The 27,099-nt window shown below is 38.4% G+C and overlaps 1 non-coding gene across 1 annotated transcript; it reads right to left on the bottom strand.

The window, feature by feature from the left end:
- On the bottom strand, positions 10,731-10,802 carry TRNAW-CCA. The gene has a single exon. It is a non-coding gene; the product is annotated as a tRNA-Trp (tRNA).

The raw sequence follows: 27,099 nt of genomic DNA, 5'->3' as shown, positions 1-27,099 counted from the left end.
AACCAGTCGTACACAAAACAAGAAGACACAAGTTGAACAGAAACAACTACACTTTACAATGGCAGCCTGTGGAGGGAGGAAGGGAACAGAGTTGGGATTGAGGGTAAAAGAGCATGAGTGTGTAAGCAAACAAACAAGCCAGGTTCCTTGCAAGGACAATGTGCAATGAACTGAGGGGTGAGGTTAACCCAACCCTCTGCACTGGGCTCTGAAGTAATAATCATGATAATCAAGAAAGTCCACAACCCATCATTGTGCGCTTTCAATTATTCTACAAACCTCATGTCATTGTTTTCCATCCTCCTTTGCTTTGTCCTCGTCTTCCTAGTCCTTCCTCTCTTTCCCTCTCATCCTCCTCCTTCACCATTTCTTTTCTCTCTTTCTGTTCTTATTTTTTCTTCCTCTTCCATCTCTTCTTTCCATTCTCTTTCAACCCTTCCTTCTTTTCTTCCAGAATGAAAACTTTTATCATGTATATGCCACAAATTTTACTACAAGGCTATTAATGATAGCATTTATTGATTGTTTACTATATGCCAAGCATCATTCCAAGCTCTTTGTATATATATTTATCCTCACATCAAGTATGTACTATTGTTCAGAAAGTGAAGGATCAAATAACTTGCCCAAGTTCACAAAGCCAATAAGGAACAAATAATAAGTTCAAACTCCAGGCAATCTGGCATCAGAATCTATGCTATTAGTCACCACGCTACACAGCCTGCTCTGAGATAACTCTCAGAAGTGTTCCAAATCCTAATAAGAATGTCTATTGTAGCATGGTTTAAAACAAACAAAAAAAATCTGTTCTTAACCTAATGTCCACTAATAGCTGTCCATATGTGCGTCTGTTTGTCATATGAACTAGATCTTGCATGTATTTACATGAAGAGACCTAAAGACGTAAGTGAAATACATAAGGAACAAAATACTGTGTATAATGTAATTTATTTTGTGTGATTTCCTTTTTAAAAAGAAATGGGTGTGTGTGTGCATACATGTGTACAAAATTGTGAGTAAGTATATCTGCAAAAATATTTTGGGGAAATCTAGGAATATGTTCACAGTAGTTTAAGTTGGGAAAAAAGTCTGGGGTAGAAAGAAAAAAAAAACTTACTTTTTATTTTTCATCCTTGGAGTGCTTAACTATTCTAACCACACACTGTTTGTTGTTGTTGTCCAGTCACTAACACATGTCCAGTTCTTTGTGACCCCGTGGACTGCAACATGCCAGGCTTCCCTGTCCTTCACTGTCTCCTGGAGTTTGCTCAAACTCATGTACAGAGTCAGTGTGATGCCATCGAACAATCTCATCCTATGTCACCCCCTTCTCCCCCTGTCATCAGTCTTTCCCAGCATCAGAGTCTTTTCCAATGAGTCTGCTCTTCACATTAGGTGGCCACAGTATTGGAGCTTCAGGTTCAACATCAGTCCTTCCAATGAATATTCAGGGTTGATTTCCTTTAGATAGGCTGGTTTGATTTCTTTGCTGTCTAAAGGACTCTCAAGAGTCTTCTCCAGCACCACAGTTCAAAAGCATCAGTCCCTCAGTGCTCAGCCTTCTTTATGATCCAACTCTCACATCCATACATGGACTACTGGAAAAACCATAGCTTTGACTATACAGTCTTTTGTTGGCAAAGTGATGTCTCTGGTCTTTAATACACTGTCTAGGTTTGTCATAGCTTTTCTTCCAAGGAGCAAGTGTCTTCTAATTTCATGGGTCCAGTCACCATCCGTACTGATTTTGAAGTGCAAGAAAATAAAGTCTATCACTCTTTCCATTTCCCCCATCCATTTACCATGAAGTGAATGGGACCAGATGCCATGATCTTAGTTTTCTGAATGTTGAGTTCTAAGCCAGTTTTTTTCACTCTCCTCTTTCAGCTTCATCAAGAGGTTCCAGAGTTAGTCTTCACTTTCTGCCATTAGGGTGGTGTTATCTGCATATCTAAGGTTATTGATATTTCTCCTGGCAATCTTCATTCCAGCTTGTGCTTCATCCAGCCCAGCATTTCACATGATGTACTCTGCATAGATGATAAATAAGCAGAGTGACAGTATACAACCTTGATGTACTCCTTTCCCAATTTTGAACCAGTCTGCTGTTCCATGTCTAGTTCTAACTGTTGCTTCTTGACCTGCATACAGGTTTCTCAGAAGGCAAGTAAAGTGGTCCAGTATCGCCATCTCTTTAAGAATTTTCCATGGTTTGTTATGATCTACACAATCTTTAATGTAGTCAGTGAAGCAGAAGTAGATGTTTTTCTAGAATTCTCTTGCTTTTTCTATGATCCAATGGATGTTGGTTTATACATATATAAAGGAAAAGACTACTCCTAAAATAACAGAAGGATACATTGAAATTATGAAAATCACATCAATAATGGTGATAATTCTGCCCTCAAGTTAATCTATAAATCTGAAACAAAGTGACAAGAAAAACAACAATATCTTTGTAAGCCAATTAGGAAGTTCTATTGGGCTTCCCAGGTGGCATAGTGGTAAAGAATCTGCTTTCAAATGCAGGAAACACAAGAGACACAGGTTCAATTCTGGGTCAGGAAGATCCCCTGGAGTAGGAAATGGCAACCTGCTCCAGTATTCTTGCCTGGAAAATTCCATGGAGAGAGGAGCCTGGCAGGCTACAGTCCATGGGGTCACAAAGAATCAGACACAGCTGAGCACAAATACAATCCTACTTCTAGGAATTTATCCTACCAAAACCTCCCTAACTCCATGATCCATGATCCATTTTCAAGCCATTTACTGTAGCATCGTTTGTAAAAGCAAGCCTGCAAACAACCTAAGCGATCATCAATAGACAAGTTAGATAAATTATTGTGTATTTATCCAGTGGTATATTGTGCAAGTGATTAAAAGCAAAGTATTACAAAGCTCTCAAACTATTACCTGTTTTTTTTATCAGTTATAATTTTCATTTTAACATGACAGCTCTCTTTCAGACTTATTTATAAAATGTTATTATTTATCACTACTGTGCATACATAAAAAAGGAAAATGTAAGTGAAATGAATGTAGGGATTCCTAAACCTTTCTCACACTCACAGAGTTTAATTCCCTCTAGGCTCAGAATTACAGAAATCCATATTTTGCTATGAAATGTCATCCTCTGTGCTTCATTATTATCTTCAAGATCACCTTCAAAAATGTTGACACATTATATTACTTGATGAGGGAATCTTTTAAATTTTTACTAAAAGAAGGAATTGGAAGGTTTTTCAGTTCTTCCAAAGTGATCTTTCTAACGGTCTCTTGACTGAAACATCAAGGCATTGCAGTGGTACACCCTGTGCATTCCCAGACAGTGGTAATTGCACCACAGTTCACTTCAGCTCAGTTCAGTCGCTCAGTAATGTCTGACTCTTTGCGACCCCATGGACTGCAGCACGCCAGGCCTCCCTGTCCATCACCAACTTCCAGAGCTTACTCAAACTCATGTCCATCAAGTCAGTGACACCATCCAACCATCTCATCCTCTGTCTTCCCCTTCTCCTCCTGCCTTCAATCTTGCCCAGCATCAGGGTCTTTTCCAACGAGTCAGTTCTTCGCATCAGGTGGCCAAAGTATTGCAGTTTCAGCTTCAGCATCAGTCCTCCCAGTGAATATTCAGGACTGATTTCTTTTAGGATGGACTGGTTTGATCTCCTTGCAGTCCAAGGGACTCTCAAGAGTCTCCAACACCACAGTTCAAAAGCATCCATTCTTCGGTGCTCAGCTTTCTTTATAGTCCAACTCTCACAAACATACATGACTACTGTAAAGACCATAGATGGAAGTTTGACTAGATGTAAGTTTGTTGGCAAAATAATGTCTCTGCTTTTTAATATGCTGTCTAGGTTGGTCATAACTTTTCTTCCAAGGAGCAAGCATATTTCAGTTTCACGGCTGCAGTCACCATCTGCAGTGATTTTGGAGCCCAAGAAAATAGTCTCTCACTGTTTCCATTGTTTCCCCATCTATTTGTCATAAAGTGATGGGACCAAATGCCATGATCTTAGTTTTAGGAGCATATAAGAGAACTTACTCTGAAAGTTGACATTCAGAATGAATCCTAAAGGTTCTTAACCCTGAAGTAAACAAACTATTTCTACTTCCTCATCTCCCATTCATTCTTCCTGCCACCTCACCAGTAATGACTCTTGCCCAAGTGGAAAATGATCTCTTGTCTGGCAAATTTATTTAATACTTTACCGTATCTTACTTTATCTCTTTTTCTCTCTCTTTGTCTTGTCAAATCTTTCAGTATTGTCCACTGACTTTATTATAAACATCCATGCCAATATCATGGCATGTAAGGACATATACCTAGTTTGAAAAAATCTTCATTTCAAAAAAATTAAAAAACCTATAGGAAAATAGATTAAGATGCAGCAGAGAAATAAAAAACAACAAAAAAAGTTCATCTTATTTCATAAGCCAATTGACAAATACAATATAAGGAGCATTTGATAGAAGTAATAGCCTCACCAGTACCTTTATTCCCAAGTAAAGTTATGGTCAGGAGCAAACCAAAGATCCTAATCTCTGTAGGCAGGGAGTTCTCATGGAAAAGAAAGGAATAGCAAACTAGATATTTTGAACTAAGCTCCTCACTGAGAATAGCTAAGAGCACTGAACAAAACCCAAAACAACAACTAAAAGAGGTAAACGTGAACCAAAAACCTTACAAAATAATGCAGTATTGCAAGACCATGATTAAAACACAAGAAATGAGAAATGTAAGGTGAGGCACCCAAAGCTATACTTTTTCCAAAGACATTTGCTTATAATGGAAAAGAAACTATGAAGCTCATCTCTATTTTGGAAACCTCTTAAATAAAAGGAGACAGAAATCAAGGTCTGGACACTGCCAAGGAATAAGATTCTGATAAATTAATTCCCACTTTAAAATTATGAAAATCATGCCCTCAGAGTAGATGTTAACCAAAACTAAATCAGCAATAGCAGCAATTTGTAATCTAACTTCCAATCAGCTGAATGTCCAGGAATCTCAAGCTTTGAACCAAATGAAAGCATGCTCTGGGTAAAGCATCATCATCCTAGGCATCAAATATTTCTCCAAATATTTTTCAGATAAAATGTGCAGCATAGACTTAAAAGTAATCAAACACACAAGGAAACAAACACCAAAAAAAATATATATATATATATACATATATATATATACACATATATATATATACATATATATATAAACAATACATAACAGAAATAACTCACAAATATATGATGCATTGAAATTATCAGGCAAAGACTACTAAGAAAAGCAAAACAAAAAAAAATTGTGCTTATTATGTTGAAAGAAATAAAGACCAATATTTAAGTTTAAGACAGAAATTGAAAACTATTAAAAAAAAAAAAAGACTAAAAGAAAAGCAAGCAAAAGTCCAGAATTGAGATACATAATTCCTAAAATTAACAACTCAACAGATGGTTTGAATATTATATTAGACACAGATAGAAAAAAAAATAGTCATCTAAAAGACAGGTCAAAAGAAACTATCCAGAATATAGCACAGAAAATTCAAAAAAGACATTTAGAGGATATGTCAAGAAGATATAATAAATGTTTTTCAGAGACCCAGAAGACAAGAGAATGTGCTGGAGACAATATCTTGAAAAGAGAATAGCTAAGAATACATGAATACTTATGAAAGATATTAATCCACAGATTCAAGAAGACAAATAAATTCTAAGCAGGATACATTAAAAAGAAATCCACATAGACACCATATCAAAAAGGGCAGAAACAGAAGACTAAGAAGTCTTAAAGCCAGGAAAAAAGTGCTCCAAAGGCTCAAAAGTTAGAATTATAGCTGACTTCACAATACTGACAGTGAGAGCCAGGAAATATTGGACTACCTTCAATGTGTGAAGAGGGGAGATGTAAGGGAGAAAATAGCACTCTAGAATTCCATATTCAGTAAAAATATCATTCAAAAATAAAGTACAATATTTTCAAATTAGGGAAAAAAGGTTTAGTTATCATGAGAAGACTCACATTAAAGGAAATTCTAAAAAACATATTTAATGGAAAAGAAAGATTATCTGAGATGGAAGCTCTGAAATGCAGCAAAGAATAAAAGATGAATAAGGTGGTAAAATATATAAATATGAAATATTAAATGTATAAAATAAAAATGTCTTATGATTTCTAAAATGCTAATAACAAAAATTATCTGGACACAACAACATATTAGTTATGGCAATGATTAATAGAGATAAAGTTTTCCAAGGTACTTATATCATCTAGGTGAAAATTTTCATTAACTTAGACTTTCACAAATTATTACTGAATATTTTTGGTAATTATAAACATATCTTCTAATTTTGAAGGTAAGCTCTAAAAGAATAAAATGTTTAATTTAAAAAATAATAGCTTTTTTAAAAGATGGAATCATAACAAAACCTAAAAGGAAGCAATAAAGGAAAGAGAAAGAAACAAAGAATACGTGGAACAAATAGAAGACAATAAGATAGTAGATTTATATCCAAACACTCAGTAGCTAAGCGGGCAGAATCTCAGAATTAGAAAGCCTTCCTCACCTAGTCACAGGGAGTTTTGAAACAATCACAGGCCTCACTCAGACACAGATAGAAGCAAGCTGCTCCATAAACTCTGCAGCATGGAAAAAGCAGGGGGTGGGGGGAAATGCATTCTTCCTTAGAGCAACTAGGTTCCACGAGAAAAAAAGAGGAGAAAGATCTGGACCCTGCATGCCCACTTCCTGTCCCCAAGTGTACCAGGGAAATAAACCACTTTTCTTCTGAAAGGATGTGTGAGGGGGTAGAGGGGGGTTAAGAATATTACAATGACTGAATAAAACTAGGGAAAATTCAGGCCATGGTCATAGTAATATTTAATTGTTCTAATCTATGTCACTGAGATATACTTGTTTGATGGGTGTAAGAAGGAAAAGTTAGGGAAGGAGAAAATAAGTGTACAAATAAGGCAATTCTTTAAAAAGCTATATAATCTATGCCAAAGCTAGAGAGAACATCGCAGGTATTTCCAGGAGTTATTAGGACAAAAATGAAGGAGCAGATACAAATGATTAGGAGAGAAAGGGAAGAAGAAGTGCTCAATCCAGAATTTCAAATAAAATATAATTTCTTCAAGGCTTTAATTTACCTTAAAGAATATCAGTGGCACAAAAGGATGCATTTTAAAGGATGCATTTTTTCAGCTAAAATTGGAGAGCAGTTTCAGTCAAAGGATTCAAACAGAAAAGATATCATCTCAGTCCTTCAATCTTTAAAAATACCCCTAAACTAGCCACCTCAGAAAGATAAAAATATATCCTGCATTTAAAGAATTCCAGAGAAAGACTTACACACCATCTCAGTAATTAATTTCAACACTTGACACAAACTGTTTTTATCAACTAAATTAACTATCATTCAGAACCTTAATAGGAATACCTTTTTAAAAACTAAATTAATTTAACCTAACCCTTAAATCTCCAGGAAAAAAAATATCATACAAGTTCCATAAGGCTGGTGGTAAGACATTCTGTTGAACTCTCAGGCAAACCTTCCCACAAGAAGACTTACAAAACCAGGAAGTTGCATGAAAATGAAAAGAACAGAAAAGAGTATCAGTCTTCATCATCATTGCTTGACAGACCTGGTGTAGGTGCAGAATTTATAATCCTGAAGTGAATGGCTTGACTTTGTGGAAATCAATGAAAGTAAAATTCAATTTAAATTTTGCATTAAAATACCATAAATTTCAAGATATGACTTTGCTGTTGTCATAAATCAGCAAGACTGATAAAAATTACTACACATAGAACTAGAGAATCATCATTCAAGTACGTAAATTATACCCTTGAAGTAGAGTATTGGCCCTTTCAGCCTCATCAAGAAGAGAAAAGTTGAGTCAAGTCTATATACTACAGACATACCATTTTATTCATATCAGCAGTCTTCAGAGGTGGAGATTGACACAGCTAAGTCAAATGTATATAATAGGCAATGATTAATAAACTTACTAAATTTGGGAAGAAGCAGCTCTATACACTGTCCTTTTTAAACACTGGGCTTTCCTTGTGGCTTAGCTGGTAAAGAATCCTCCTGCAATGCAGGAGACCTAGGTTTGATCCCTGGGTTGGGAAGATCCCCTGGAGAAGAGAAAGGCTACCCACTCCAATATTCTGGCCTGGAGAATTCAGGGGGTTGCAAAGATTTGGACACGACTGAGTGGCTTTCACACACATATAACTTGAGAACTGGCAATATTTTACAAAAAAATAAGTACGCTTGTGGCATGACAATGAACTAACCCAGACTGCTAGCTTCCTCTCCTGAACTCAATTTTAAAAAAGCAAAAACCAAAACAAAGGAAAAACAAGAAAAACAAACCAAAAACCAGGGAGGAAACATACGCATTTTAAAAGCCAACATAAAATCCATATGAGCCTCCTGAAGATCTAAAAAGTGGTTATGACCTTAAATGGAAAAGAAATAAAAGTCTGCCTCAGGAGGTTTACAAACCAGGATACCAGCTTCAGACTCCCCATCCTGGGTCAAGGAATCACAGAAGGATTCAGGGATGAATTAAGATGGAATATATGTGAGATATTATGAATATATTTAAGAAATATGAAGGAGAGTGTTACCATCTACATAATATTAATAACATACAATTGACCCTTAAACACACAGCAGGTAGGGATGCTTACCCTCTATACAGTCAAAAATCTGCATCTAACATTAGTCTTTCCTCCACATCTTCAATTCGACATCTACAAATTCAACCAACCACATTTCATGCTGTATTGCAGTACACACTTATTTAAAAAAATCTTTATATGAGTGGATCCATGTTGAAACTCATGTTCAAAGCCATGTTGTTCAAGGGTCAACTATAAAGGGAGAGTAAATGAAAGGAGGTAAATATTTGGAGAATTAATGATTGATAGTTTCCCAGAATTAAAGATGAAAAGCCTTAGATTAAGAAGGCATATAGCATACCAAGGGGCAAACAGAAGAGGAAAAGGAAATCCAAAATCTAGACATCAGTAGAGGAAAACTAAAGGACTTCAAAGTTCAAGAGAAAATTTGGAAAGCTTCTAGTAAGAAAGAGCAATTCAACTACAAAGGATAAAATTCAGATGATTAGTTGTCTCGAGCCATAGCAGAGACAATGAAAAATGTTTTAAAGGGTTTAAAGACAAAAGCACTGAGGTTAAAATTTTATGCCCAATAGTGTCATTTAAATATAAGAAGGCAATAAGTAAGTATCATTTGTATGCAAAGCCTCAGAAGAAAGCTCAGCATAGCAGAAAGACCTGCTATGAAAACACTTTTACAATAAGTACTCCAAAAGAAAGAAAAAAACTAAAGTCTGATATAAAGAAAGTTAGAGTGAGTAAATAAGTTTAAAAGTTTTATTTTACCTTTAAAAAGCAACCTATTTTACCTTTTACCTTTAAAGAGCAAAAAGTTAATACCCATAATAACCTGAGCTAAAGGGGGATGATACCAAGTGGATTTTCTTGAGAAAAGAGGAAAGAAGAGGTTGCCATCAGAAGTAAGACACCATTTTACAGATGAGGAAACTGAGGTACAGAGAGGTTAAAAAACCTATGTAAGGACACTCAGCCACTAAGATGTAGTGTCAAATTCAGTGCCTGAATTCAAATTCAGGCAGTATAACTCAGAGCTCAACCTTCAAGGAAAAAATATAGATATTGATAAAAATCAAGAACTATGAAAGGGAAAGAAAAAACCATAAAAGTAGGTCTTAAGTTTAAGGTAATCACCAGATATACAAACATTTAAAATGTATACCTGTCTAACCAGCATAAGAATATTTGATGTATTGATCAGAAGTAAAGAAAGGAAAAATAAATTGACCAATGAAAGTATGATAAAGAGATGAAACAGATAGTTTTAATAACTTTAAATATGACAATAACTAAAATAAATGCAAATCATTACATTAAACTAACCAACAAAAACAAACAGGGTGTCAGGTTGGTTTAATAACAAACAAAAAATAAGATTTAAAAATACATTGTCTAGAGACATGCTTAGTACAGAAAAGCTGGAAATGAAAGGAAGGAAAAAAGATGTAATAGGCAAGTGTGAAGCAAAAGAAAGCCAGAGAGGTGGTTTTAACATCAGCTGAAAGTGAATGTCAGGCCAAAAATAGCAGGGAAGAATATTATATTCAGGTTAAGAGGATATAAACCCAAAAGGTATAATGATTATACCCCTAAGTGCACTTAGCAACATTTCAAATAGTAGTTCACCTACAGTTAGTGCCTATCAGATTCCAAGCACTGTTCTAAGAGCTTTACTTGTATTAACTCATTTAATCCTCAACAAACCTATGCTGTAAATATTAACCTCCATTCAGCAGAGTAGGGAACTGAGTCATAGAGGGTGAAGAGGCTTGCACAAGGACATGCTCAGACTACACTTTCTCAACCCCTATTTTCCGCTCCTATTCTAAATTATAAAGTAATAACCGACAAGTTTTTAAGGTGATAAATCAAGAACAAATTATGAATTTACTTGGAAATTTTAACACACCCTACAGAAAATGATGGATCAGGTAAGGTAAGGTAAGGTGAAGTCACTCAGTCGTGTCCGACTCTTTGCGACCCCGTGGACTGTAACCTACTAGGCTTCTCCGTCCATGGGATTCCCCAGGCAAGAATACTGGAATGGATTGCCATTTCCTTCTCCAGGGGACCTTCCCAACCCAGGGATTGAACCCGGGTCTTCTGCACTGGAGGCAGACGCTTTAACCTCTGAGCCACCAGGGAAGTCCAGATAACAAATAAATAAAGTAACAGAACATGAATCAGCAAATTCTGCCTTGCTGGCTGGCAGCCAATTTTTGAAAATAAAATTTTATTGGAACACAGCTACACTCATTTATTTACATAGAGCCTATGGCTGCTTTTGCATTACGACAGCAGAATTGAGTAGTTATGACAGAAAATATATGGTCTGTAAAGCCAAAAATATTTACTATCTGTCATTTAAGGAAGGATTGCCAGCATCTGCTGTAGAAGATTTAAAAAACAAAGTTAACAAGAACCAGTGATAGATAGAGCTTTTTATACCTAGAGAATAGCATCTACACATCTCCCAAACAGTATAGCAAATTCATTACCTTAAAGCTCTAATTCTATCCCCCTTGCACAAAAACACAGTTGTCCAAAATATAACCCTAATCACAATATTAGATTATAAAACAAACACAAGGGCCAGGAAAGTGAGATGAAAATTAATGTCTTCCTTAAGAAAAGGTATTTGAATGTAACAGTCAAAGGCACAGATCTTTAGTGCTAATGTAAATGACAGTAGAATAGGTGAATAAAATGTCTCAGTGCAACTGTGAACATTCATCAACAGAGTTAAAATAAGCATTACCCTCCATTTATTGAATCATCCACTGCACATCCCTTGAAGGAGAAAAAGTGAGAATAACAGATAAGAGCCTGGGCACTGAGGTCAAGCAGCACAAATATCATTCTCAGCTCTGCCACTGAGCACTCTGTGTACTTCAGAAAGTCACTTAACCACTCTGTGCCTCGATTTTCTGATGCGTAAGATGAGACTAGCACCCAACTAACCACAGTTATTGGGAGTAATAAGTCAGTTCAGTTCAGGCGCTCAGTCATGTCGGACCCTTTGTGACCCCATGGACTGCAGCACGCCAGGCTTCCCTGTCCATCACCAACTCCCTGAGCTTGCTCAAACTCACTTCCATCGAGTCCGTGATGCCATCCAACCATCTCATCCTGTCATCCCCATCTCCCGCCTTCGATCTTTCCCAGCATCAAAGTCTTTTCAAATGAGTCAGTTCTTCACATCAGTTGGCCCAAGTACCAGAGTTTCAGCTTTAACATCAGTCCTTCCAATGAATATTCAGGACTGATTTCCTTTAGGATGGACTGGTTGGATCTCCTTGCAGTCCAAGGGGCTCTCGAGAGTCTTCTCCAACACCACAATTCAAAAGTATCAATTCTTTGGCACTTAGCTTCCTTTACGGTCCAACTCGCATATCCATAAATGACTACAAGAAAAACCATAGCTAGACGGACCTTTGTTGGCAAAGTAATGTCTCTGCTTTTTAATATGCTGTCTAGGTTGATCGCAGAGACATTACTTTGCCGACTAAGGTCCGTCTAGTCAAGGCTATGGTTTTTCCTGTGGTCATGTATGGCTGTGAGAGTTGGACCTTGAAGAAAGCTGAGCGCCAAAGAATTGATGCTTTTGAACTGTGGTGTTGGAGAAGACTCTTGAGAGTCCCTTGGACTGCAAGGAGATCCAGTCAGTCCATTCTAAAGGAGATCAGTCCTGGGTGTTCTTTGGAAGGGCTGATGCTAAAGCTGAAACTCCAGTACTTTGGCCACCTCCACCTCATGCGAAGAGTTGACTCATTGGAAAAGACTCTGATGCTGGGAGGGATTGGGGGCAGGAGGAGAAGGGGACGACAGAGGATGAGATGGCTGGATGGTATCACTGACTCAATGGACGTGAGTTTGAGTGAACTCCAGGAGTTGGTGATGGACAGGGGGCCTGGTGTGCTGCGATTCATGGGGTCGCAAAGAGTAGGACACGACTGAGCAACTGAACTGAACTAGGTTGATCATAGATTTTCTTCCAAGGAACAAGCGTCTTTTAATTTCATGGCTGCAGTCACCCATCTGCAGTGATTTTGGACCCCCCCAAAAATAGTCTGTCACTGTTTCCATTGTTTCTCCATCTATTTAGATGGGAAATATTGAGTAATAAGTGAAATTATGCAAATGGAAAGGCCTTAGCATAGCATAGCTCCTAGCACATAGGAAGTTTTCAATCTATTAGTAATTCAGATATCACTCAGTTGATCATTGGGAAACCATCATGACTCCAGAAACAATGCACTATGAAATTACTTGCTTTTAAGTTAAAAAAAAAAAATTTCTGTTGTTATCATATGTTGAACCAGTCATGTTTGAGAATATAAGTTTCTGGTCTCCTCTTTTCTTTCATTCACTAAGAATAACCCAAGTTTAGAAGAAAGAGCATTGGGGGGGAGTGGGCAGGGTAAAAGTCTGGCACAATAGACCCAAAATGTAAGGAAATCCAAGTTTAAAAGCCAATGTTTTGTCGGTTCTGTGAATATCTCCTAAGAACAACTGTTATGAATGATGGTCAAGCCAGATATGTTTTTTATGATCAGTATCCTAGAAAACAAGATGCTTTCTAGAAACAAAGTTCTCCCTGATAAAAAATCAATTTTAAGAACAAAAGTCCAAAGGATATTTTCTCTTAAATCTAACTATAACCATTATGTTGTAGGTCAAAAATCTCTATCTCATTATGATTAGGACTGAAAAGAAATAGAAGACAATGTTATCAGACTAACAGAAATAAAGGTTTAACAATATTTAGGTGGGTTCATTTCTTATTATACAGTTAATAAAGGCAGAGCAACAGAAACTGGCAAAACCCATGATTGAAAGATCTGATTTAATAACAGAACTTGGACCCAGAATATGGCATTAATGATGCTTTGGGGGAAAGTTTAACTTTGCATCTCTCTGGACAAATATTTTAATTTGAATGTTTACTTTGTAGAATTAAAGAAACCTAAGCTAAAATTGAAGCCAGGACAGCCTGTCAAAGGAGCTCTCTTTGCCCTGCATCACATCATCAATTACTCCAAACAGGAAGAGGCATAAGCCTACATCTCTGATAGGAAGGCATCTCCTACTCAGCTGTCCAGCAGGAAAAACAAAACTCTTAGCCACTGACAATCCAGTCTGCTAGCAGCCCCAACAGATAAGAAGCCTCCGTACTTTGGACTTGCAGCTTCTTCCAGTGGTCCCCTTGGTTATTACAGCCCCTCCCTTCTCCTCCCTTTTCCCCATAAGAACCTATTTGGCTTCCTTGTTCTCTGAATTGCCTATGGTCCACCATAGTTCACATATCCCACATTGCAGTTCTTCTGACTATTTCAGAATAGGCTTGCTTTTGCTGGTAAAATAACTGGCTATTATATTATTAATGGGTTTCCCTGGTGGTTCAGATAGCAAAGAATCTACCTGCAATGCAGGAGACCCGAGTTTGTTCCCTGGGTTGAGAAGATCCCCTGGAGAAGGGAATGGCTACCCACTCCAGTATTCTTACCAGAGAATTCCATGGACAGAGGAGCCTAGTGGCCTGCAGTCCATGGAATCTCAACGAGTCAGAAATGACTGAGCAACTAACACTTTCACTTTCACTTAATATTATTAACATTGACAACTCAAAGCATAACCACAATCTCTATAATAAAGGAAGCCTAGGGAGGAAAAATATTCATTGTTTTGGATGAAGTTTCCTGTAAGACTAAGTCTCTTTTGTGGGAAATTTCGAATTGGGAATACTACCATTTAAATAGGACTGTTAGACTCATGGCTGACCTTGTGTACCATGGATTTCATCTGATCTGAGACCCTTTACATAAAATATGGGAATCTCTTAAGTGATTATTGGAAACCTTTAAATCAATTAAATTAATTTTTTTTCTAAAAACTTTTTTTTCTTAAGCTTTTAAGTCTTCCTAGATCCCCTGGAGAAGGAAATGGCAACCCACTCCAGTATTCTTGCCTGGAGAATCCCATGGACGGATTAGCTTGGTGGGCTATAGTCCACAGGGTTGCAAAGAGTTGGACATGACTGAGCGACTGACACCCCCCTCCCCTCGCCCAGAGCAACTCACACTATGATCTCTTCAAGGCTCATCAGTAATTATCACAATTGGTCATTTCTTTTAGACTATTACTGAGAAATATCCCCAAAATAAACTCTGAAAAATTAATAGTTTGAGTTGTGTTATTCTTCTTGTCAAATGATGGACTGGCTGAATTTAAATCTTGTATTTAAATAAATTACACTATCAACTCCAAAGGAAAAAAATAATTAGAATAGATTCATTAACACTCCATCTTACTAATCCTTTTCCTAGGATACATAAAAACAAGATTTTTCTTTGATTTCCAAATATTTTTATTGAATTAAATCTAACCACACACAAAATACATAGCTGTGTTGATTTTTAAAATCATAGAAGCAACAGCAAGCAATTTGAAATTTTATACGTTTTCTTCTGATATTTATTTACTGAGATATTTGTTTTCAATTTCAACAGTAAATAAAGAAAGAGAATAATGTCACACACATCACAAAATCTCATTTCTGTAGGCAATGTTAGTGTTAATGCAATCAAGTGAAATAAACATGAAAAAACTTATAAAAGCTATACCTGAATGATGATTAATATTTTAAAAATTTGTTCCTTGGGTTGTATCTTATCACACTTCTGTTTACAGGTAATCCAGGATGTAAGATTGGATGATTTGCCTCTGTCAGATGTTGAAGCCCAGGTAAAATAAACAGTTTTCATTAGATGCCATAAAACTTCAGCCTAGAAGGCCATCACAATAACTCAGGAAGGTAAATAAAACACAGAGCACTCCAACCAATATATTTTTTTTCCTCCTCTCACTTCATAAAACCAAACTAGGCTAAAACCATGCAGCCATAAAACATCAACCAGCCCTCAATCACCTCTCTCAAAGGCTCCAGAGACTTCTGTTTGCTCTTAAAAGTGACCATGAGAAGCCCCTTACATTGTGTAGTTTGGCTAAAGGTGAAGCCCTGTCCCTTTTCCTGGATATTGTTACAAAAGAGCAACATTGTTTTGCTGTATGTACAAAAGAGCAACATTGTGCAAAACAAAAACCATTCTCCTTGGTTTTTGGTGTTTTCTCTATTCCCTAGCCATGCACCACACTCAAGTATATTTAAAAGACTTTTCTTTAGAAAAACAAGCCATGGGCTAGCTAGTAAAGAATTTTCCCCACTAGGTTCCCTGTAATAACCCTTATATTTAGTTGATAAGAAGTAGATATCAATAATAGTCATGCCCAGGTCTACAGAGATCTTAGTATTTTTTAAATAACTAATTTTCTGAAAATAGATTTGCCATCTGATCCAGAAATCCCACTCCTGAGCATATGCCCAGACAAAACTACAATTCTGAAAAGATTCATTCACCTCTTTGTTCATAGCAGTACCGTTTACAATAGCCAAGACATGGAAATAACCTAAATGTCCATCGATAGATGAATGTATAGGATAAAGAATATGTGATTTATACATATATACATATAATATTCCATTGTATATAATGGAAAATTATTCAGCTATAAAAAAGAATGAAATAATGTCATTTGCAGCAACATGGATGGATCTAGAGATTATACTCAGCAAAGTCAGTCAGAAAGAGGAAGTCAGATACCATAGGATGTCACTTATATGTGGAATCTAAAATACAACACAAATGATCACAAGCAGACTTACAAACATAGAGAACAGACACGGTTGTCAAGGGGAAGTGGGGGTGGTTGAGGGAAGGACTGGGATGTTGGGATTAGCAGATGCAAACTGTTATATACAGGATGGATAAACAACAAGGTCCCACTGTATTGCACAGGAAACTATACTCAATATCCTAGGATAAACCATAATGCTAAAGCACATGAAAAGCATATATAAATGCATAATTGAGCCACTTTGCTGTACAGCAGAAGTTAGACACAACATTGTAAAATCAACTACAGGTCAGTAAAATTTTTTTTTTTACCATTGTCTCAAAAACAATTTTTACAAACCTTCCTAACTACTTTACATAAAAATTAAATTTTATCTATATGACTTTTATCAATATCTCAAGCAATTAATTGAGGTAAAATCAGAGGAAGACCCTTGCAACCATGCTGAGTCACCTCAGTTGTGTCCGACTCTTTGGACTGTAGCCCTCCAGGCTCCTCTGTCCATTGAATTCTCCAGGCAAGAATACTGGAGTGGGTTGCCACACCCTCCTCCAAGGTATCTTCCTGACCCAGGGATGTAACCCACATCTTTTACAGCTCCTAATTGAAGGTAGATTCTCTACTGCTGAGCCACCGGGGAAGCCCAAAGAAGACCCTTCAGTTCAGTTCACTTCAGTCACTCAGTTGTGTCTGACTCTTTGCGACCCCATGAATCGCAGCACACCAGGCCTCCCTGTCTATCACCAACTCCTGGAGTTCACTCAGACTCACGTCCATCGAGTTGGTGATGCCATCCAGCCATCTCATCCTCTGTCATCCCCTTCTCCTCCGGCCCCCAATCCCTTCCAGCATCAGAGACTTTTCCAATGAGTCAACTCTTCACATCAGGTGGCCAAAGTACTGGAGTTTCAGCTTCAGCATCAGTCCTTCCAATGAACACCCAGGACTGGTCTCCTTAGGATGGACTGGTTGGATCTCCTTGCAGTCCAAGGGACTCTCAAGAGTCTTCTCCAACACCACAGTTCAAAAGCATCAATTCTTCAGCGCTCAGCTTTCTTCACAGTCCAACTCTCACATCTATACATGACCACTGGAAAAACCATAGCCTTGACTAGATGGACCTTTGTTGGCAAAGTAATATCTCTGCTTTTTAATATGCTGTCTAGGTTGGTCATAACTTTCCTTCCAAGGACTAAGCGTCTTTTAATTTCCGGGCTGCAATCACCATCTGCAGTAATTTTGGAGCCCCCCCACTGTTTCCCCATCTACTTCCCCCCTTGATGCTACTGCTAAGTCACTTCAGTCGTGTCCGACTCTGTGCAACCCCATAGATGGCAGCCCATCAGGCTCCCTCATTGCTGGGATTCTCCAGGCAAGAACACTGGAGTGGGTTGCCATTTCCTTCTCCAATGCATGAAAGTGAAAAGTGAAAGTGAAGTCACTCAGTCGTGTCTGACTCTTAGCGACCCCATGGACTGCGGCCCACCAGGCTCCTCAGTCCATGGGATTTTCCAGGCAAGAGTGCTGGAGTGGGGTGCCAGGAGAGACTAATTCCTAAACCTGTCTCTTTCCCCCCTCTTTGCATTTCTGGTTGGTGGGGTTTCCCTAGGCATTCACAAAACTGCTATTATATCAACCAGAGTGAGCTGGCCAGCAGAGAGTAACAAGAGTGACACCTGTCACAGGTCAGGAAGAAGGCCCACGACTGACTACATCCCTTCCCTATTTTCAAACAGAGCAACATGTCACCATCAGAATGTCCTTCTATGTCCAATATAACTCCTTTCATCTGTGGCTAACATGTATAAATTTCACCAGCCCTCTGCAGAGTACACATTGGTTATAGTACATACTCAAAAAATGAATCTAGTACTTAAGGTTAATTTCGCTCTCTAAAATGATGCTTTTATCTGAATATTTAAAGGTATATCATGTCAATAGTAAAAACATTGAGATTTGCCTTTACCTGATTTTAAAACTGTAAACCTTGCTCTTTCCTGCCCTCCTAGCCCTTCTTCAGCTGTTCTATCTTTAAACAGCACTTTTCACCTTCTAAGCAACACTTAGAACGGGACATGGAACAACAGACTGGTTCCAAATTGGGAAAGGAGCACATCAAGGCTGTATATTGTCACCGTGCTTATTTAACTGATGTGCAGAGTACATCATGTGAAATGTTGAGATGGATGAAGCACAAGCTGGAATCAAGATTGTGGGAGAAATATCAATAACCTCAGATATGCAGATGACACTATCCTTACAGCAGAAAGCAAAGAACTAAGGAGCCTCTTGAAGAAAGTGAAAGAGGAGAGTGAAAGTTGGCTTAAAATTCAACATTCAGAAAACTAAGATCATGGTACCTGGTCCCAATCACTTCATGGCAAATAGATGGGGAAATAAAGTGACAGACTTTATTTTGGGGGGCTCCAAAACAACTGCAGATTGTGACTGCAGCCATGAAATTAAAAGTCACTTGCTCCTTAGAATAAAAGCTATAACCATCCTAGACATATTAAAAGCAGAGGTATTACTTGCCAACAAAGGTCCACTAGTCAAAGCTATGGTTTTTCCTGTAGTCATGTATAGATGTGAGAGTTGGACTATAAAGGAAGCTGAGCACAAAAGAACTGATACTTTTGAACTGTGGTGTTGGAGAAGACTCTTGAAAGTCCCTTAGAGAAGACTCTTGAGAGTCCCTTGGACTGCAAGGAGATCCAACCAGTCCATCCTAAAGGAGATCAGTCCTGGATATTCATTGGAAGTACTGATGTTGAAGCTGAAACTCCAATACTTTGGCCACCTGATGTGAAGAACTGTCTCATTTGAAAAGACCTTGATGATTGCAAGATTTAAGGCAGGAGGAGAAGGGACGACAGAGGATGAGATGGTTGGATGGCATCACTGACTTGATGGTCATGAGTCTGAGCAAGCTCTGGGAGTTGGTGATGGACAGGGAAGCCTAGCATGCTGTAGTCTATGGGGTCATGAAGAGTCAGACATGACTGAGCGACTGAACTGAACTTTCACCTTCTAACACATCACATATCTTACTTATTATAAAAATGGCTCCTTTGCTTGCCCTCTGCAGCCCCCAGCTAGAATGTAAGCACCATAGGGGTATTTTTTTTTAAATAGAGTGATTTGTTTCATTCACTAATGTTTCCCATATGTTTACCTAAAATTGTGCCTGGCAGAGTTTACATTCAATAAACATTTGTACAATGAATAAATTTTATTTTTTACTTATCACTATTCTACCCTGCTGACATTAATCACTGGAAATATAAAAAACATAAATGCAAAAATGAGTAAGAATTATACCCAACCTTGGTCTGTTGATAGGCATGTCAGGGAGTGTTTTACAGGAAATATCACAAACCTTTGCAATAACAGTTATACATTTAGGCAAATAGTTTTAGAGTTTTAGCTAGCTTTTCTGAAAAACATTTCATTCTGGGATCTTTCTGCATCCAGTTTGAGTATTGCCTATGATAACCTTTGTTTCAGCTCAGGATGCTTTTGTAAGCAGGTAATGACAGAAGAAACCACCTGCAATGCCAGAGACCCTGGTTTGATTCCTGGGACAGAAAGATCCCCTGGAGAAGAGATAGGCTATCCACTCCAGTATTCTTGGGCTTCGCTGGTGGCTCAGACGGTAAAGAATCTGCCTGCAATGCAGGAGACCTGGGTTCAATCCCTGGGTTGGGAAGATCCCTGGAGAAGAGAATGGCAACCCACTCCAGTATTCTGGCCTGGAGAATTCCATAGACAGAGGAGCCTGGCAGGCTATGTAGTCCATGGGGTCACAAAGAGTCGAACATGACTGGGAGACTTTCACTTCACTTCAGTGACAGAAGAGCCACTGTTAGGGAGATTAAACCATAATGAAATAAGCACCTTCATAGTTCAACAATGTTATTAAAGACCCAGGTTCTTTTCAACTTTCTGCTTCCCTGTTAACTTCGATTTTTTATCAAAATGCTTGTTGCCTCATGGTTGCAAGAGGGCTGCCAAGGCATAAGGTATCACACCTGCATTCAAGGCAGAAAAAAAAAAAAAAAGGAGGAAAATGCCATACCATCGAGTTCTCTGGTATCTGTCTCTTTTATTAGGAAAGCAAACGAGGTTCTAGAACATACAGCAGAGATTCATTGGCCAGAACTAAATCACATGGCCAACCACAGAGATTAAAAAACCAAGAAAAGCAAAGATTTGGCAAAGAACAGGATTGCCTGACAATGGTTTTCTAACCAAGTGAGAGGGTTTTTTTAATGTTAATGCCTAGGCCCCATTTCAAACCAGTTACATCGGAATCATGGAAGGAAAGCAGGAATCATATTTTTATTTTTTTAAGAATTTCTTATTTTCATGGCATTCTCTCCCGTTCTGTCTTTTATTTGTTTGTTTGTTTGTTTTTATATTATAGTTGAACAATGTGTCAGTTTCATGTATACAGCAAAGTGACTCATTTATACCTAAGCAAGTATCTATTTTTTTTTTCAAATGGGTATTTTTAAAAGCAACATTGGTGATTGTCATACACAGGGCAAGGATGAGAATCACAGACTGGGCCACTGAAGACTTATTGACAGAATCAACCACATCCATGGCTATCGTGAATGAAATAATCTGGCTTTTGTAAAAAAAAAAAAAAAAAAAAAAGGATTAAGGAAAGGGAATGGGTTGGGAAAGCAAATAGCACCAGCCACATTTGTTAACTTAATGTTGTTATCATAACTCTACTTGAAAGGACTCACTTTGTGGTTCATTCCCTCATTCTTTCAGAAGACATTCATTAAATACCCCCTAGTCAAGGCTATGGTTTTTCCAGTGGTCGTGTATGGATGTGAGAGTTGGACTGTGAAGAAAGCTGAGCACCAAAGAATGGATGCTTTTGAACTGTGGTGTTGGAGAAGACTCTTGTGAGTCCCTTGGACTGCAAGGAGATCCAACCAGTCCATTCTAAAGGAGATTAGCCCTGGGTGTTCTTTGGAAGGACTGATGCTAAAGCTGAAACTCCAATACTTTGGCCACCTCATGCAAAGAGTTAACTCAGGAAAAGACCCTGATGCTGGGAGGGCTTGGGGGCAGGAGGAGAAGGGGACGACAGAGGATGAGATGGCTGGATGGCATCACGGACTCGATGGACGAGAGTATGAGTGAACTCCGGGAGTTAGTGACGGACAGGGAGGCCTGGCGTGCTGTGATTCATGGGGTCGCAAAGAGTCAGACACACTGAGTGACTGAACTGAACTGAACTGAACTGAAATGTAAGGCACTGGGGACAAAAGATTAAGTTCTTAGAGACTAGGCTATGGTTTTTCCTGTGGTCATGTATGGATGTGAGAGTTGGACTGTAAAGAAGGCTGAGCGCCAAAGAATTGATGCGTTCGAACTGTTGTGTTGGAGAAGACTCTTGAGAGTCCCTTGGACTGCAGGGAGATCCAACCAGTCCATTCTGAAGGAGATCAACCCTGGGATTTCTTTGGAAGGAATGATGCTAAAGCTGAAAGTCCAGTACTTTGGCCACCTCATGTGAAGAGTTGGCTCATTGGAAAAGACTCTGATGCTGGGAGGGATTGGGGGCAGGAGAAGAAGGGGACGACAGAGGATGAGATGGCTGGATGGCATCACAGACTTGATGGACGTGAGTCTGAGTGAACTCCAGGAGATGGTGATGGACAGGGAGGCCTGGCATGCTGTGATTTACGGGGTCACAAAGAGTCGGACACGACTGAGCGACTGAACTGAACTGAACTGAACTGAATGAGGGACATAAATATGTAGGGGGAAAATCCATTAAAATCCAATATCCCTGACTTCCCTAGTGGTCCAGTGCATAAGACTGTGTGCTTCCATGGCAGTGGGTGAGTTCAATCGCTGTCCAGGGCGAGGAGGGAGGCAGGAAAACAAAAAATCCAATGTGCCTAAGTCTGGGGGAGAAGGGGAAACCAGAGGCTGCTCAGTTTAATAAGATGAAAAAGTTCTATAGATTAGTTGTATAACAATATGAATATAGTTACTACTGCTGCTGCTACTGCTGCTGCTGCTGCTAAGTCGTTTCACTTGTGTCTGACTCTGTGCGACCCACAGACAGCAGCCCACCAGGCTCCACCGTCCCTGGGATTCTCCAGGCAAGAACACTGGAGTGGGTTGCCATTTCCTTCTCCAATGCATGAAAGGGAAAAGTGAAAGCGAAGTCGCTCAGTAAGTATCCGACTCTTCGTGACCCCATGAACTGCAGCCTACCAGGCTCCTCTGTCCATGGGATTTTCCAGGCAAGAGTACTGGAGTGGGTTGCTATTGCCTTCTCTGAATATAATTACTACCAAACTGTATATTTAAAAATGGTTAAGATGGTAAAATTTTATGTTATGTGCTGCTTACAATTTTTTAAATGAAAACAAAACAAATGAAAAACAATATGGTGAATCCTAATAGAGGAATAAGGCTAAAGAGCTTATGAGAGAACACAGGATTGTTTTTTCACTTTCAAAGCCTTTGAAAGTGAATAATCACCCAATTATCCTTTTTAGTAACCATCTGTCTCTACTCCCCAGTTTCATCCTTTATGACCTGATCTTGGGACAACCTGTTGTTGTTCAGTCACTAAGTCATGTCCAACTCTCTGCAACCCCATGGATTGATTGCAGCATGCCAGCCTTCCCTGTCTTTCACTGTCTCCTGGAGTTTGCTCAGGTTCATGTCCATTGAGTCAGTGACATTATCTAACCATCTCATCCTCTGCCACCCTCTTCCCCTTCTCCTTGGGACACTTTCTTGCTTAGAATGTGATCGACAAATGGATATAGATTGTGGTCAATTTGGGGGCCACTTTTAGTGTTTAGGCTTATAAACAGCTAAATTTGGATTAAACTTATATCTAGTCAGTCTTTCCTCATTTTTTCCCTTGCATTTGCCCCCCATAAGATTTAGCTTATTATTGAGATTTTTGTCTCAAGTTTTTGAATATCTCTTTGACAGCATCTGGGTAGAAAGCCAATTCTAATTTGAAGAAGAGCAAGGAATTTCCAGATCAAGTTATCACCTAACACTCTTTTCAACAAGTTATGTATATGAATGTTTTAAATTCTATGTATACCCGTTCTGAAATAGCAAATAGCATTACTTATCATATATGAGCCAAACATTTAAAACATATGAGTGCCAAGTTTACCTGCAATTGTTTGGATTATCAGTGGTCTCCAATATTTGTTATAGGGCCCTGTCTTCCAGTTGCCCTCACTGGGCATTCAGTGTCAAAGTCTCCTTCAAGGAAATCAAACTCTCAGAACTGTGACTGCTATTCTCAGGCCCAAAACAAAGAGCGTCAGGGTTTGTAACAGTGTTCCTTCCCTCCCCTAACACACATACACACTCTTTCACAACTTTAGAAACTTGCTTTTTAAAGAACCCAAGTTCATCATCACATCATTAAATTGGAAGGATGTTTCCAATTTAAAGAGTATGCGTACCCCCAAAGTCTTAAAAAGTCTGGAACATCTGTACAGAAATCTACATCCAATGTAGAAAGCCAATACAATATCCACTGCAAACTACATACAATATCAGATAACAAATTTGAGAAATTCTGATTTGTGTGATTAATCCATGTTCAAAGCTAGTGCTATTTTAAATTATAATAATAATACTATAAGAAAATTACTATCTAAAAATATAAAATTGAGGATGCTGAGCCTAACTTCTGATTCTAATCCCCACTAGTTTATCTGCCCTGGGATACTCCAAATTGCAACACCTATACCTGTCAAGAATAAGAAATAAGCACTTAAGGATTAGACACTGATTTATATAAAATTTATTGCTTCAGGTAAGAGATAAATTCAGATAATTAGGTTTTTCTTATGGACTCTACTCTGAGTTTTGACTTCTGTTGAATTTACTCAAAAGGTATACACAGTCCATGTAGAGGGTGCCACCCCCTTGCCACATCAAAGTTCAGTTGAGTTCAGTCGCTCAGTCATGTTCGACTCTTTGCAACCCCATGAATCGCAGCACGCCAGGCCTCCCTGTCCATCACCAACTCCCGGAGTTCACTCAGACTCCCGTCCATTGAGTCAGTGATGCCATCCAGCCATCTCATCCTTTGTCATCCCCTTCTCCTCCTGCCCCCAATCCCTCCCAGCATCAGAGTCTTTTCCAATGAGTCAACTCTTCGCATGAGGTGGCCAAAGTACTGGAGTTTCAGCTTTAGCATCATTCCTTCCAAAGAAATCCCAGGGCTGATCTCCTTCAGAATGGATTGGTTAGATCTCCTTGCAGTCCAAGGGACTCTCAAGAGTCTTCTCCAACACCACAGTTCAAAAGCATCAATTCTTCGGCGCTCAGCTTTCTTCACAGTCCAACTCTCATATTCCTACATGACCACAGGAAAAACCATAGCCTTGACTAGATGGACCTTAGTCGGCAAAGTAATGTCTCTGCTTTTGAATATATTATCTAGGTTGGTCATAACTTTTCTTCCAAGGAGTAAGCATCTTTTAATTGCATGGCTGCAATCACCATCTGCAGTGACTTTGGAGCCCCCAAAAATGAAGTCTGACACTGTTTCCACTGTTTCCCCATCTAAAACACAATACTATATATAAAATAGATAACAAGGACCTACTGTATAGCACAGGGAACTATACTCAATATTTTGTAATAACCTATAAAAATAATCTTAAAGCTTATATAAAGACTGCATATATCTGAATCACTTTGTTGTATACCTGAAACTAACACAACATGGTAAATCAGCTATGTTTTAATTTAACAAAGACCAACACCATGATAACTTTGAATTCTAAAATACCTGAGGCAAATAGCTGTTTCTATTTGTTTTACTGAAGTTTGGGCTACTTGAGAGAGTCTAACACGGCAATACCAGAAACAAATTTAATTGAGTATTGAAGATCCTTCTTAGAAGTCCTTCAGCAACCACACCACAGGCAGCCTCTTTCTGGCTACTTTTCCCCTCTGGCCTCATCTTTCCCCACTGCTCCCCAAACCTCCTTTCCTTTCCTGAGCTTCCCTCTCACCCATATTCCCTATCTCCCCTTGACTTTTTAAGCAGCACAGTTTAATTATTAATATCTCTAGATTTCTCTAGTTGAAGCCTCGCTGAACTCCATCAAGGAATTTTCTTAAAGACTCATGTGTACCTAAGATGAATTCTGAAGCTACTTTTAAGATTATTTTTCTCAGCCTGGGTACACTTAGATTTCGAATTTTGTGAGGCAGAAGATCTGTGTCACCTAAGCTGATCAAAGTGACAGAGAAATAGAGCAACATACATATAGCGATTAAAGATACAAATACCTTTATCTATCTGGGATCTAGAAGTTCACGCAGTACCAAATAATTTCCAACATTATGTCCTGTTCTGAAGGTATTTTATCAAAGCCTCAAACAATTGCCTAAGTTAGTGCTACAGATTGCAGCCTTTATCTTGCATCTGTATTGTTTTTCTGTTAAGCCAAGTAATTAATACTATAATTAAAAATTATAGCATTAAATATAAATATAATATTCTTAGTTATTAAAATTCCAGGTGGCATTAGTGGTAAAACCTGCCTGCCAAAACAGGAAATGTAAGAGACTCAGGTTTGATCCCTGGGTTGGGAACATCCCTTGGAGGAGGAGAGATCAACTCACTGCAGTATTCTTGCCTGAGAATCCCATGGACACAGGAGCCTGGTGGGCCACAGTCCATAGGGTCGCAAAGAGTCAGACATGACTGAAGTGACTTAGCACAGCACAAAAATTTTTTTACAGAAAATTGTTGGAAGATAAGGCTGACTATGTGTGGATATGTATCAGAAAGAATTTTCCGAGAGTGCTAAAAAAAAAAAATCTGTTTTTCAAAGCAGCACAAAATCTCTGTGGGCAGCAAAGAATTATCACCCTTCAACAAAAAGAAAAACAGAAAGATGTGAATACATAATAAAGTAAGTTTGCTCGCTCCACACTCCACTCCCAACATTTCGTGCCAACAATGGGAGGAAAGTGACTGAATCAAGCCAACATTCTAATAAAATCTCCATATTCTATTCTGCCAAATACCATTCACGTTAAAACAGGGTGTTTTTTCTGTACTTTTGAAGAAATGAAATCTGCCCTTTGGTTGCTTTTGTTCACTTGTACTTCATGTCTGCTTAAGTGTTAAGGTGACTTTTTTTTAATGGCCACTGATAAACCAGGCAAAATAAACGGCCATCTACTAGAAAGCAGCAAGAGGAGAAAACGAAAGGGGGAAAATATAAAAATATGGCTATCCTAGGTGGTTTAGGAAATTTCTAGAGCTTTCTTTGGACTAGGAAATAGAAAGACAGGTAAGAGCAAACCTCTCAAGGAAAACAGTTCACAGCGAACATACTCACAAACGCAGCGCAAGAAAAGGAATATTAAAACAGCAGCCTCAGTAAAGTGAGTATAACTGCAAGAATAAAGTGGCTTTGTTTTATTTAGGCAATATAGCCCATTAAAGTAAATTGAAGAAAATTGTAGACTCAGTCATTCTTTCAGTCAGCAAATACATCGAAGAAATAATTTCCAAACTCTCTTCTAACTGGGACACTATAAAGGTCTATCAAATATAAATATGGTTTTATGGGCTCAAAATACATTTAAACAAATAAAATCACATCAAATACCCTAGTGTTTTGAAACATGCATTAAACACTCAGCATGCTTTTCTGAAAGAAGCACTGAATATAGTAGGCTTTATTTGTACATCAAAAGAATT

This window comes from Capra hircus, chromosome 11, assembly GCF_001704415.2.
Source record: "Capra hircus breed San Clemente chromosome 11, ASM170441v1, whole genome shotgun sequence".
NCBI lineage: Eukaryota > Metazoa > Chordata > Mammalia > Artiodactyla > Bovidae > Capra > Capra hircus.
The sequence above is the reverse complement of the archived record's forward strand: the minus strand, read 5'-3'. Positions and strand labels throughout refer to the sequence as shown.